The sequence below is a fragment of the Pseudophryne corroboree genome, unplaced genomic scaffold (genome assembly GCF_028390025.1).
Source record: "Pseudophryne corroboree isolate aPseCor3 unplaced genomic scaffold, aPseCor3.hap2 scaffold_584, whole genome shotgun sequence".
Lineage (NCBI taxonomy): Eukaryota > Metazoa > Chordata > Amphibia > Anura > Myobatrachidae > Pseudophryne > Pseudophryne corroboree.
Window position 1 is genome coordinate 6,843 of NW_026970183.1, and position 12,264 is coordinate 19,106.

At 37.1% G+C, this 12,264-nt stretch overlaps 3 non-coding genes across 3 annotated transcripts; all 3 read right to left on the reverse strand.

Annotated features, from left to right (window-relative positions):
• Positions 1-359: 359 nt before the first annotated feature.
• Positions 360-522, reverse strand: LOC135034622 (U1 spliceosomal RNA). The gene has a single exon (XR_010229783.1). It is a non-coding gene; the product is annotated as a U1 spliceosomal RNA (small nuclear RNA).
• A 655-nt stretch (positions 523-1,177) lies between these two features.
• On the reverse strand, positions 1,178-1,340 carry LOC135034527 (U1 spliceosomal RNA). Its single transcript, XR_010229705.1, has one exon. It is a non-coding gene; the product is annotated as a U1 spliceosomal RNA (small nuclear RNA).
• Positions 1,341-1,492: 152 nt separating this feature from the next.
• On the reverse strand, positions 1,493-1,656 carry LOC135034611 (U1 spliceosomal RNA). The gene has a single exon (XR_010229772.1). It is a non-coding gene; the product is annotated as a U1 spliceosomal RNA (small nuclear RNA).
• Positions 1,657-12,264: the final 10,608 nt, after the last annotated feature.

The following is a 12,264-nucleotide window of genomic DNA, read 5'->3' on the forward strand; positions in this document are numbered from 1 at the left end:
AGCTACTACAACTCATGTTACCCCCGGATTAACCATGTTGATATTTTAAGTATTATAAACTTGGATAGCTTTTTCATTCAGAAATGTATCCATTCCTTTTTTAAATCCAATTACAGAGTCCGCCATTACCACCTTCCCTGGCAGGGAATTCCACATCCTGATTGCCCTAACAGTGAAGATCATAGTATCTCACCTGGCAGGTAAGTAGGAGTTGGGCCAGAGCTGTGGAGGATTGCTGCTCGGGCACCCCCTGTGAAGTGAAGGAGATCCAACTGAGGCAGCACAAGGGAACTCTCGAAAGAAGAACAAGGCTAGAGGAAGATCTGAGACAAAGAAATCTGACTTTTACCAGAGCTGACCAGAGGAAAGCACAAACACAGTCCCCCACTACCACAAATAATGCAGTCGAGTTTCCCACATTTTGGAAATCACAGGGGTCAGCATACCCAGAATGCAATGAATGAACCTCACCCTGGGAGAACAATCTTCATGACCATGGTATCGCCTATGCAAAATAAGTATGATTTGGGATAGGGCTGGGGAGGGCCGCTGCTCAGGCACATCTCTGTCAAGTATAGGAGATTCAACTGAGGCAGCACAAGGGAACTCTCATCTGGGGACAACAACTGCAGGGAGAACACATATTTTCAGATGAACATGGGAGGGCAGAAGGCTGCCTAATACTGAAGCACCCCCAAACAACAAACCAAATGCAACAACTAGTACAAGCATTCCTGGGGGAAGTTCTGCAGAAGACGGATTTGCATACGGTGATGTCATCCAAGCAGTGGGCCAAAGTTGGCTGGAACCCTCATCTGCATATGAAAAGAGAAAAGGGGCATGCAGGGCATGGCGGCCTTTTGCGGCGCTTGGATGACCCTTAGTTCGCATTAAACACCCCCACCCTCCTTCGGTGTGGGGCTCATGTTGACAATGCCCCAGCCCCTGAAGCATTCAAGCTGATTTCTTACAGCAGCTTGGCACTGTAACAGCTCCAGAGCTGCTCTGTAAGGCAAGTAAAAGGGTGTGTAGTTTGCATTGTGCATTGGAAGGCACAAAGTAAGCAGACAGGAGGAGAAGTCAGGATAGTGCACAAGGGTATAAAAGGGAGGGGCTCAAGAAAAAAGAAGTGGAAACAGACAGCAAACTAGGCTGGAGAGAGACCTGAGACAAAGAGATCTGAATTATACGAGAGCCGACCAGGGGAAACACAAATTATGCAGTCAAGTTTCCCACATTTGGGGAAATCGCAGGGGCAGCACACCCAGAGTGCAATGGGTAAGCCTTGCCCTGGAAGAAGCACCTTCATGATCATAGTATCTCACCTGGCAGGTAAGTAGGAGTTGGGCTTGAGCTGGGGAGGGTCGCTGCTCGGGCACCGCCCTGTCAACTGAAGGAGATCCAACTGAGGAAGCACAAGGGAACTCTCGAAAGAAGAACAAGGCTAGAGGAAGATCTGAAACAAAGAAATCTGACTTTTACCAGAGCTGACCAGAGGAAAACACAAACACAGTCCCCCACTACCACAAATAATGCAGTCGAGTTACCCACATTTGGGGAAATCACAGGGATCAGCATACCCAAAATGCAATGAATGAACCTCACCCTGGGAGAACAATCTTCATGACCATGGTATCTCCTATGCAAAATAAGTATGATTTGGGATAGGGCTGGGGAGGGCCGCTGCTCAGGCACATCTCTGTCAAGTAAAGGAGATTCAACTGAGGCAGCACAAGGGAACTCTCATCTTGGGACAACAACTGCAGGGAGAACACATATTTTCAGATGAACATGGGAGGGCAGAAGGCTGCCTAATACTGAAGCACCCCCAAACAACAAACCAAATGCAACAACTAGTGCAAGCATTCCGGGGGGAAGGCCTGCAGCAGATGGATTTGCATATGGTGATGTCATCCAAGCAGTGGGTCAAAGTTGGCTTCAATCCTCATCTGCATATGAAAAGAGAAAAGGGGCGTGCAGGGTATGGCGGCCTTTTGCGGCGCTTGGATGACCCCTAGTTCGCATTAAACACCTCCACCCTCCTTTGGTGTGGGGCTCATGTTGACAATGCCCCAGCCTCTGAAGCATTCAAGCTTATTTCTTACAGCAGCTTGGCACTGAAACAGCTCCAGAGCTGCTCCGTAAGGCAAGTAAAAGGGTGTGGGCCCTGCAGCACTACCTGTAGTTTGCATTGTGCATTGGAAGGCACAAAGTAAGCAGACAGGAGGAGAAGTCAGGATAGTGCACAAGGGTTAGCTGAACACACTAACCGATTGCGCCACAGAGACACTTTGCAAAAAGTATATACTGACAAAGACTAATAAGCATTCATCTAGAACGTTTCCTAGAAAAACTTTAAAAAGTCAATAATCTGGAGAGTGTTTGTAAGATGTTTCTTCCAGCAACCAATGAAGAAACACATTGGTACTTTCGCATGATGAGTGAGTGCTTCAGGATCTCTTGCACTTACATGTGCAGCAGAGTACTGCAATGGAAGCATGCTGGGTCCATAACCCAGAGGTAGGCAGATTGAAACTATCCTTTGCTATATGCATTTTTTTGTTGTTCATTAAAGTAATCCAAAACTGGGATTGATATTTTAGCTTTTATTTTTACTTAAAGTACAATAACTTTTACCATTTTAATTTGTTTTAATAGTATATTGACAGTATTGTTTTCTTTCAAAAATCCACTTAATTTTCTTTACCCTATTATTAAAATGGTAATTGACAAAAACAAACTACATTGTCACCAGAAGGGCAATACAAAATGTACAAGTGATATATTAAAATCATCTTTCCAGCTTGAATTTCAATGATGCATTGGGGCAACGATTTTGTGCGAAACATCTTCACCCTTAAATAAAGATTTTCTTAATTCCTTACCTGTGTGCTAATTAGATATCACCTTGTTTTCACATTAAACAGACTTCCACATGAGAAAGCAGCAAGGATGCAGTGGCGTTAATGTTTCCTGGTGTCAACCTGTATTATTTCAGTAGATATTGAAATGAGGATGCATCTTGCTGCCTTTCCAATGAAGCAAGTTTAATTTAGTAATAGGTGAAAAACCATCCCTACAAATATGTTAATCAGATACTTGGCTTTGTGGACACTTTTCAGAGAACAAATTAGTTAGCATAAAAATAAAGCCAGAAAATGAAGAGCTGTTTAATCACTCAATTGGATTTTTCTGCCAGCATTTTTCTTTTTCTCTGCAACCCACTGCTAAATTGTGCTTCCTAGCTGTTTTTATAAAATCACTGAATCAAATCTAACTCTGATTACATCAGAGAAGGCCAGGTACCCTACACCATAACAGGGGGTTTGAAATTTTGACTTGTCTACTTAAAGATCACCAAAATCTGATAACAAGGTCAATTAAGTCCCTGGGTGGGATTGAACCACCAACCTTTTGGTTAATAGCCTTACACACTAACTGATTGCGCCACCGCGACACTTTGCAAAAGTACATACTGACAAAGGCTAATAAGCATTCATCTAGAACGATTCCTAGAAACATTTTAAAAAGTCAATAATGTGGAGAGTTTTTGTATGATGTTTCTTCCATCAACCAATGAAGAAACACATTGGTACTTTCCCATGATGAGTGAGTGCTTCAGGATCTCTTGCACTTACATGTGCAGCAGAGTACTGTAATGGAAGCATGCTGGGTCCATAACCCAGAGGTAGGCAGATTGAAACTATCCTCTGCTATATGCATTTTTTTTTGTTAATTAAAGTAATCCAAAACTGGGATTGATATTTTTGCTCTTTTATTTTTACTTAAAGTACAATAACTTTTACCATTTTAATTTGTTTTAATAGTATATTGACAGTATTGTTTTCTTTCAAAAATCCAATTAATTTTCTTTACCCGATTATTAAAATGGTAATTGACAAAAGCAAACTACATTGTCACCAGAAGAGCAATACAAAATGTACAAGTGATATATTAAAATCATCTTTCCAGCTTGAATTTCAATGATGCATTGGGGCAACGATTTTGTGAGAAACATCTTCACCCTTAAATAAAGATTTTCTTAATTCCTTACCTGTGTGCTAATTAGATATCACCTTGTTTTCACATTAAACAGACTTCCACATGAGAAAGCAGCAAGGATGCAGTGGCGTTAATGTTTCCTGGTGTCAACCTGTATTATTTCAGTAGATATTGAAATGAGGATGCATCTTGCTGCCTTTCCAATGAAGCAAGTTTAATTTAGTAATAGGTGAAAAACCATCCCTACAACGATGTTAATCAGATACTTGGCTTTGTGGACACTTTTCAGAGAACAAATTTGTTAGCATAAAAATAAAGCCAGAAAATGAAGAGCTGTTTAATCAGTCAATTGGATTTTTTTGCCAGCATATTTCTTTTTCTCTGCAACCCACTGCTAAATTGTGCTTCCTAGCTGTTTTTATAAAATCACTGAATCAAATCTAACTCTGATTACATCAGAGAAGGCCAGGTACCCTACACCATAACAGGGGTTTTCGAAATTTTGACTTGTCTACTTAAAGATCACCAAAATCTGATAACAAGGTCAATTAAGTCCCTGGGTGGGATTGAACCACCAACCTTTTGGTTAATAGCCTTACACACTAACTGATTGCGCCACCGCGACACTTTGCAAAAGTACATACTGACAAAGGCTAATAAGCATTCATCTAGAACGATTCCTAGAAACATTTTAAAAAGTCAATAATGTGGAGAGTTTTTGTATGATGTTTCTTCCATCAACCAATGAAGAAACACATTGGTACTTTCCCATGATGAGTGAGTGCTTCAGGATCTCTTGCACTTACATGTGCAGCAGAGTACTGTAATGGAAGCATGCTGGGTCCATAACCCAGAGGTAGGCAGATTGAAACTATCCTCTGCTATATGCATTTTTTTTTGTTAATTAAAGTAATCCAAAACTGGGATTGATATTTTTGCTCTTTTATTTTTACTTAAAGTACAATAACTTTTACCATTTTAATTTGTTTTAATAGTATATTGACAGTATTGTTTTCTTTCAAAAATCCAATTAATTTTCTTTACCCGATTATTAAAATGGTAATTGACAAAAGCAAACTACATTGTCACCAGAAGAGCAATACAAAATGTACAAGTGATATATTAAAATCATCTTTCCAGCTTGAATTTCAATGATGCATTGGGGCAACGATTTTGTGAGAAACATCTTCAGCCTTAAATAAAGATTTTCTTAATTCCTTACCTGTGTGCTAATTAGATATCACCTTGTTTTCACATTAAACAGACTTCCACATGAGAAAGCAGCAAGGATGCAGTGGCGTTAATGTTTCCTGGTGTCAACCTGTATTATTTCAGTAGATATTGAAATGAGGATGCATCTTGCTGCCTTTCCAATGAAGCAAGTTTAATTTAGTAATAGGTGAAAAACCATCCCTACAAAGATGTTAATCAGATACTTGGCTTTGTGGACACTTTTCAGAGAACAAATTTGTTAGCATAAAAATAAAGCCAGAAAATGAAGAGCTGTTTAATCAGTCAATTGGATTTTTTTGCCAGCATATTTCTTTTTCTCTGCAACCCACTGCTAAATTGTGCTTCCTAGCTGTTTTTATAAAATCACTGAATCAAATCTAACTCTGATTACATCAGAGAAGGCCAGGTACCCTACACCATAACAGGGGTTTTCGAAATTTTGACTTGTCTACTTAAATATCACCAAAATCTGATCACAAGGTCAATTACATCCCTGGGTGGGATTGAACCACCAACCTTTTGATTAATAGCTGAACACACTAACCGATTGCGCCACAGAGACACTTTGCAAAAAGTACATACTGACAAAGACTAATAAGCATTCATCTAGAATGTTTCCTAGAAAAACTTTAAAAAGTCAATAATCTGGAGAGTTTTTGTAAGATGTTTCTTCCAGCAACCAATGAAGAAACACATTGGTACTTTCGCATGATGAGTGAGTGCTTCAGGATCTCTTGCACTTACATGTGCAGCAGAGTACTGCACTGGAAGCATGCTGGGCCCATAACCCAGAGGTAGGCAGATTGAAACTATCCTTTGCTATATGCATTTTTTTTTTGTTCATTAAAGTAATCCAAAACTGGGATTGATATTTTAGCTTTTATTTTTACTTAAAGTACAATAACTTTTACCATTTTAATTTTTTTTAATAGTATATTGACAGTATTGTTTTCTTTCAAAAATCCAATTAATTTTCTTTACCCGATTATTAAAATGGTAATTGACAAAAACAAACTACATTGTCACCAGAAGGGCAATACAAAATGTACAAGTGATATATTAAAATCATCTTTCCAGCTTGAATTTCAATGATGCATTGGGGCAACGATTTTGTGAGAAACATCTTCACCCTTAAATAAAGATTTTCTTAATTCCTTACCTGTGTGCTAATTAGATATCACCTTGTTTTCACATTAAACAGACTTCCACATGAGAAAGCAGCAAGGATGCAGTGGCGTTAATGTTTCCTGGTGTCAACCTGTATTATTTCAGTAGATATTGAAATGAGGATGCATCTTGCTGCCTTTCCAATGAAGCAAGTTTAATTTAGTAATAGGTGAAAAACCATCCCTACAAATATGTTAATCAGATACTTGGCTTTGTGGACACTTTTCAGAGAACAAATTAGTTAGCATAAAAATAAAGCCAGAAAATGAAGAGCTGTTTAATCACTCAATTGGATTTTTCTGCCAGCATTTTTCTTTTTCTCTGCAACCCACTGCTAAATTGTGCTTCCTAGCTGTTTTTATAAAATCACTGAATCAAATCTAACTCTGATTACATCAGAGAAGGCCAGGTACCCTACACCATAACAGGGGGTTTGAAATTTTGACTTGTCTACTTAAAGATCACCAAAATCTGATAACAAGGTCAATTAAGTCCCTGGGTGGGATTGAACCACCAACCTTTTGGTTAAAAGCCTTACACACTAACTGATTGCGCCACCGCAACACTTTGCAAAAGTACATACTGACAAAGGCTAATAAGCATTCATCTAGAACGATTCCTAGAAACATTTTAAAAAGTCAATAATGTGGAGAGTTTTTGTATGATGTTTCTTCCATCAACCAATGAAGAAACACATTGGTACTTTCCCATGATGAGTGAGTGCTTCAGGATCTCTTGCACTTACATGTGCAGCAGAGTACTGTAATGGAAGCATGCTGGGTCCATAACCCAGAGGTAGGCAGATTGAAACTATCCTCTGCTATATGCATTTTTTTTTGTTAATTAAAGTAATCCAAAACTGGGATTGATATTTTTGCTCTTTTATTTTTACTTAAAGTACAATAACTTTTACCATTTTAATTTGTTTTAATAGTATATTGACAGTATTGTTTTCTTTCAAAAATCCAATTAATTTTCTTTACCCGATTATTAAAATGGTAATTGACAAAAGCAAACTACATTGTCACCAGAAGAGCAATACAAAATGTACAAGTGATATATTAAAATCATCTTTCCAGCTTGAATTTCAATGATGCATTGGGGCAACGATTTTGTGAGAAACATCTTCACCCTTAAATAAAGATTTTCTTAATTCCTTACCTGTGTGCTAATTAGATATCACCTTGTTTTCACATTAAACAGACTTCCACATGAGAAAGCAGCAAGGATGCAGTGGCGTTAATGTTTCCTGGTGTCAACCTGTATTATTTCAGTAGATATTGAAATGAGGATGCATCTTGCTGCCTTTCCAATGAAGCAAGTTTAATTTAGTAATAGGTGAAAAACCATCCCTACAAAGATGTTAATCAGATACTTGGCTTTGTGGACACTTTTCAGAGAACAAATTTGTTAGCATAAAAATAAAGCCAGAAAATGAAGAGCTGTTTAATCAGTCAATTGGATTTTTTTGCCAGCATATTTCTTTTTCTCTGCAACCCACTGCTAAATTGTGCTTCCTAGCTGTTTTTATAAAATCACTGAATCAAATCTAACTCTGATTACATCAGAGAAGGCCAGGTACCCTACACCATAACAGGGGTTTTCGAAATTTTGACTTGTCTACTTAAATATCACCAAAATCTGATCACAAGGTCAATTACGTCCCTGGGTGGGATTGAACCACCAACCTTTTGATTAATAGCTGAACACACTAACCGATTGCGCCACAGAGACACTTTGCAAAAAGTACATACTGACAAAGACTAATAAGCATTCATCTAGAACGTTTCCTAGAAAAACTTTAGAAAGTCAATAATCTGGAGAGTTTTTGTAAGATGTTTCTTCCAGCAACCAATGAAGAAACACATTGGTACTTTCGCATGATGAGTGAGTGCTTCAGGATCTCTTGCACTTACATGTGCAGCAGAGTACTGCACTGGAAGCATGCTGGGCCCATAACCCAGAGGTAGGCAGATTGAAACTATCCTTTGCTATATGCATTTTTTTTTTGTTCATTAAAGTAATCCAAAACTGGGATTGATATTTTAGCTTTTATTTTTACTTAAAGTACAATAACTTTTACCATTTTAATTTTTTTTAATAGTATATTGACAGTATTGTTTTCTTTCAAAAATCCAATTAATTTTCTTTACCCGATTATTAAAATGGTAATTGACAAAAACAAACTACATTGTCACCAGAAGAGCAATACAAAATGTACAAGTGATATATTAAAATCATCTTTTCAGCTTGAATTTCAATGATGCATTGGGGCAACGATTTTGTGAGAAACATCTTCACCCTTAAATAAAGATTTTCTTAATTCCTTACCTGTGTGCTAATTAGATATCACCTTGTTTTCACATTAAACAGACTTCCACATGAGAAAGCAGCAAGGATGCAGTGGCGTTAATGTTTCCTGGTGTCAACCTGTATTATTTCAGTAGATATTGAAATGAGGATGCATCTTGCTGCCTTTCCAATGAAGCAAGTTTAATTTAGTAATAGGTGAAAAACCATCACTACAAATATGTTAATCAGATACTTGGCTTTGTGGACACTTTTCAGAGAACAAATTAGTTAGCATAAAAATAAAGCCAGAAAATGAAGAGCTGTTTAATCATTCAATTGGATTTTTCTGCCAGCATATTTCTTTTTCTCTGCAACCCACTGCTAAATTGTGCTTCCTAGCTGTTTTTATAAAATCACTGAATCAAATCTAACTCTGATTACATCAGAGAAGGCCAGGTACCCTACACCATAAGAGGGGGTTTGCAATTTTGACTTGTCTACTTAAATATCACCAAAATCTGATCACAAGGTCAATTACGTCCCTGGGTGGGATTAAACCACCAACCTTTTGATTAATAGCTGAACACACTAACCGATTGCGCCACAGAGACACTTTGCGAAAAGTATATACTGACAAAGACTAATAAGCATTCATCTAGAACGTTTCCTAGAAAAACTTTAAAAAGTCAATAATCTGGAGAGTGTTTGTAAGATGTTTCTTCCAGCAACCAATGAAGAAACACATTGGTACTTTCGCATGATGAGTGAGTGCTTCAGGATCTCTTGCACTTACATGTGCAGCAGAGTACTGCACTGGAAGCATGCTGGGCCCATAACCCAGAGGTAGGCAGATTGAAACTATCCTTTGCTATATGCATTTTTTTTTTGTTCATTAAAGTAATCCAAAACTGGGATTGATATTTTAGCTTTTATTTTTACTTAAAGTACAATAACTTTTACCATTTTAATTTTTTTTAATAGTATATTGACAGTATTGTTTTCTTTCAAAAATCCAATTAATTTTCTTTACCCGATTATTAAAATGGTAATTGACAAAAACAAACTACATTGTCACCAGAAGAGCAATACAAAATGTACAAGTGATATATTAAAATCATCTTTCCAGCTTGAATTTCAATGATGCATTGGGGCAACGATTTTGTGAGAAACATCTTCACCCTTAAATAAAGATTTTCTTAATTCCTTACCTGTGTGCTAATTAGATATCACCTTGTTTTCACATTAAACAGACTTCCACATGAGAAAGCAGCAAGGATGCAGTGGCGTTAATGTTTCCTGGTGTCAACCTGTATTATTTCAGTAGATATTGAAATGAGGATGCATCTTGCTGCCTTTCCAATGAAGCAAGTTTAATTTAGTAATAGGTGAAAAACCATCCCTACAAATATGTTAATCAGATACTTGGCTTTGTGGACACTTTTCAGAGAACAAATTAGTTAGCATAAAAATAAAGCCAGAAAATGAAGAGCTGTTTAATCACTCAATTGGATTTTTCTGCCAGCATTTTTCTTTTTCTCTGCAACCCACTGCTAAATTGTGCTTCCTAGCTGTTTTTATAAAATCACTGAATCAAATCTAACTCTGATTACATCAGAGAAGGCCAGGTACCCTACACCATAACAGGGGGTTTGAAATTTTGACTTGTCTACTTAAAGATCACCAAAATCTGATAACAAGGTCAATTAAGACCCTGAGTGGGATTGAACCACCAACCTTTTGGTTAAAAGCCTTACACACTAACTGATTGCGCCTCCGCGACACTTTGCAAAAGTACATACTGACAAAGGCTAATAAGCATTCATCTAGAACGATTCCTAGAAACATTTTAAAAAGTCAATAATGTGGAGAGTTTTTGTATGATGTTTCTTCCATCAACCAATGAAGAAACACATTGGTACTTTCCCATGATGAGTGAGTGCTTCAGGATCTCTTGCACTTACATGTGCAGCAGAGTACTGTAATGGAAGCATGCTGGGTCCATAACCCAGAGGTAGGCAGATTGAAACTATCCTCTGCTATATGCATTTTTTTTTTGTTAATTAAAGTAATCCAAAACTGGGATTGATATTTTTGCTCTTTTATTTTTACTTAAAGTACAATAACTTTTACCATTTTAATTTGTTTTAATAGTATATTGACAGTATTGTTTTCTTTCAAAAATCCAATTAATTTTCTTTACCCGATTATTAAAATGGTAATTGACAAAAGCAAACTACATTGTCACCAGAAGAGCAATACAAAATGTACAAGTGATATATTAAAATCATCTTTCCAGCTTGAATTTCAATGATGCATTGGGGCAACGATTTTGTGAGAAACATCTTCACCCTTAAATAAAGATTTTCTTAATTCCTTACCTGTGTGCTAATTAGATATCACCTTGTTTTCACATTAAACAGACTTCCACATGAGAAAGCAGCAAGGATGCAGTGGCGTTAATGTTTCCTGGTGTCAACCTGTATTATTTCAGTAGATATTGAAATGAGGATGCATCTTGCTGCCTTTCCAATGAAGCAAGTTTAATTTAGTAATAGGTGAAAAACCATCCCTACAAAGATGTTAATCAGATACTTGGCTTTGTGGACACTTTTCAGAGAACAAATTTGTTAGCATAAAAATAAAGCCAGAAAATGAAGAGCTGTTTAATCAGTCAATTGGATTTTTTTGCCAGCATATTTCTTTTTCTCTGCAACCCACTGCTAAATTGTGCTTCCTAGCTGTTTTTATAAAATCACTGAATCAAATCTAACTCTGATTACATCAGAGAAGGCCAGGTACCCTACACCATAACAGGGGTTTTCGAAATTTTGACTTGTCTACTTAAATATCACCAAAATCTGATCACAAGGTCAATTACGTCCCTGGGTGGGATTGAACCACCAACCTTTTGATTAATAGCTGAACACACTAACCGATTGCGCCACAGAGACACTTTGCAAAAAGTACATACTGACAAAGACTAATAAGCATTCATCTAGAACGTTTCCTAGAAAAACTTTAAAAAGTCAATAATCTGGAGAGTTTTTGTAAGATGTTTCTTCCAGCAACCAATGAAGAAACACATTGGTACTTTCGCATGATGAGTGAGTGCTTCAGGATCTCTTGCACTTACATGTGCAGCAGAGTACTGCACTGGAAGCATGCTGGGCCCATAAGCCAGAGGTAGGCAGATTGAAACTATCCTTTGCTATATGCATTTTTTTTTTGTTCATTAAAGTAATCCAAAACTGGGATTGATATTTTAGCTTTTATTTTTACTTAAAGTACAATAACTTTTACCATTTTAATTTTTTTTAATAGTATATTGACAGTATTGTTTTCTTTCAAAAATCCAATTAATTTTCTTTACCCGATTATTAAAATGGTAATTGACAAAAACAAACTACATTGTCACCAGAAGAGCAATACAAAATGTACAAGTGATATATTAAAATCATCTTTTCAGCTTGAATTTCAATGATGCATTGGGGCAACGATTTTGTGAGAAACATCTTCACCCTTAAATAAAGATTTTCTTAATTCCTTACCTGTGTGCTAATTAGATATCAC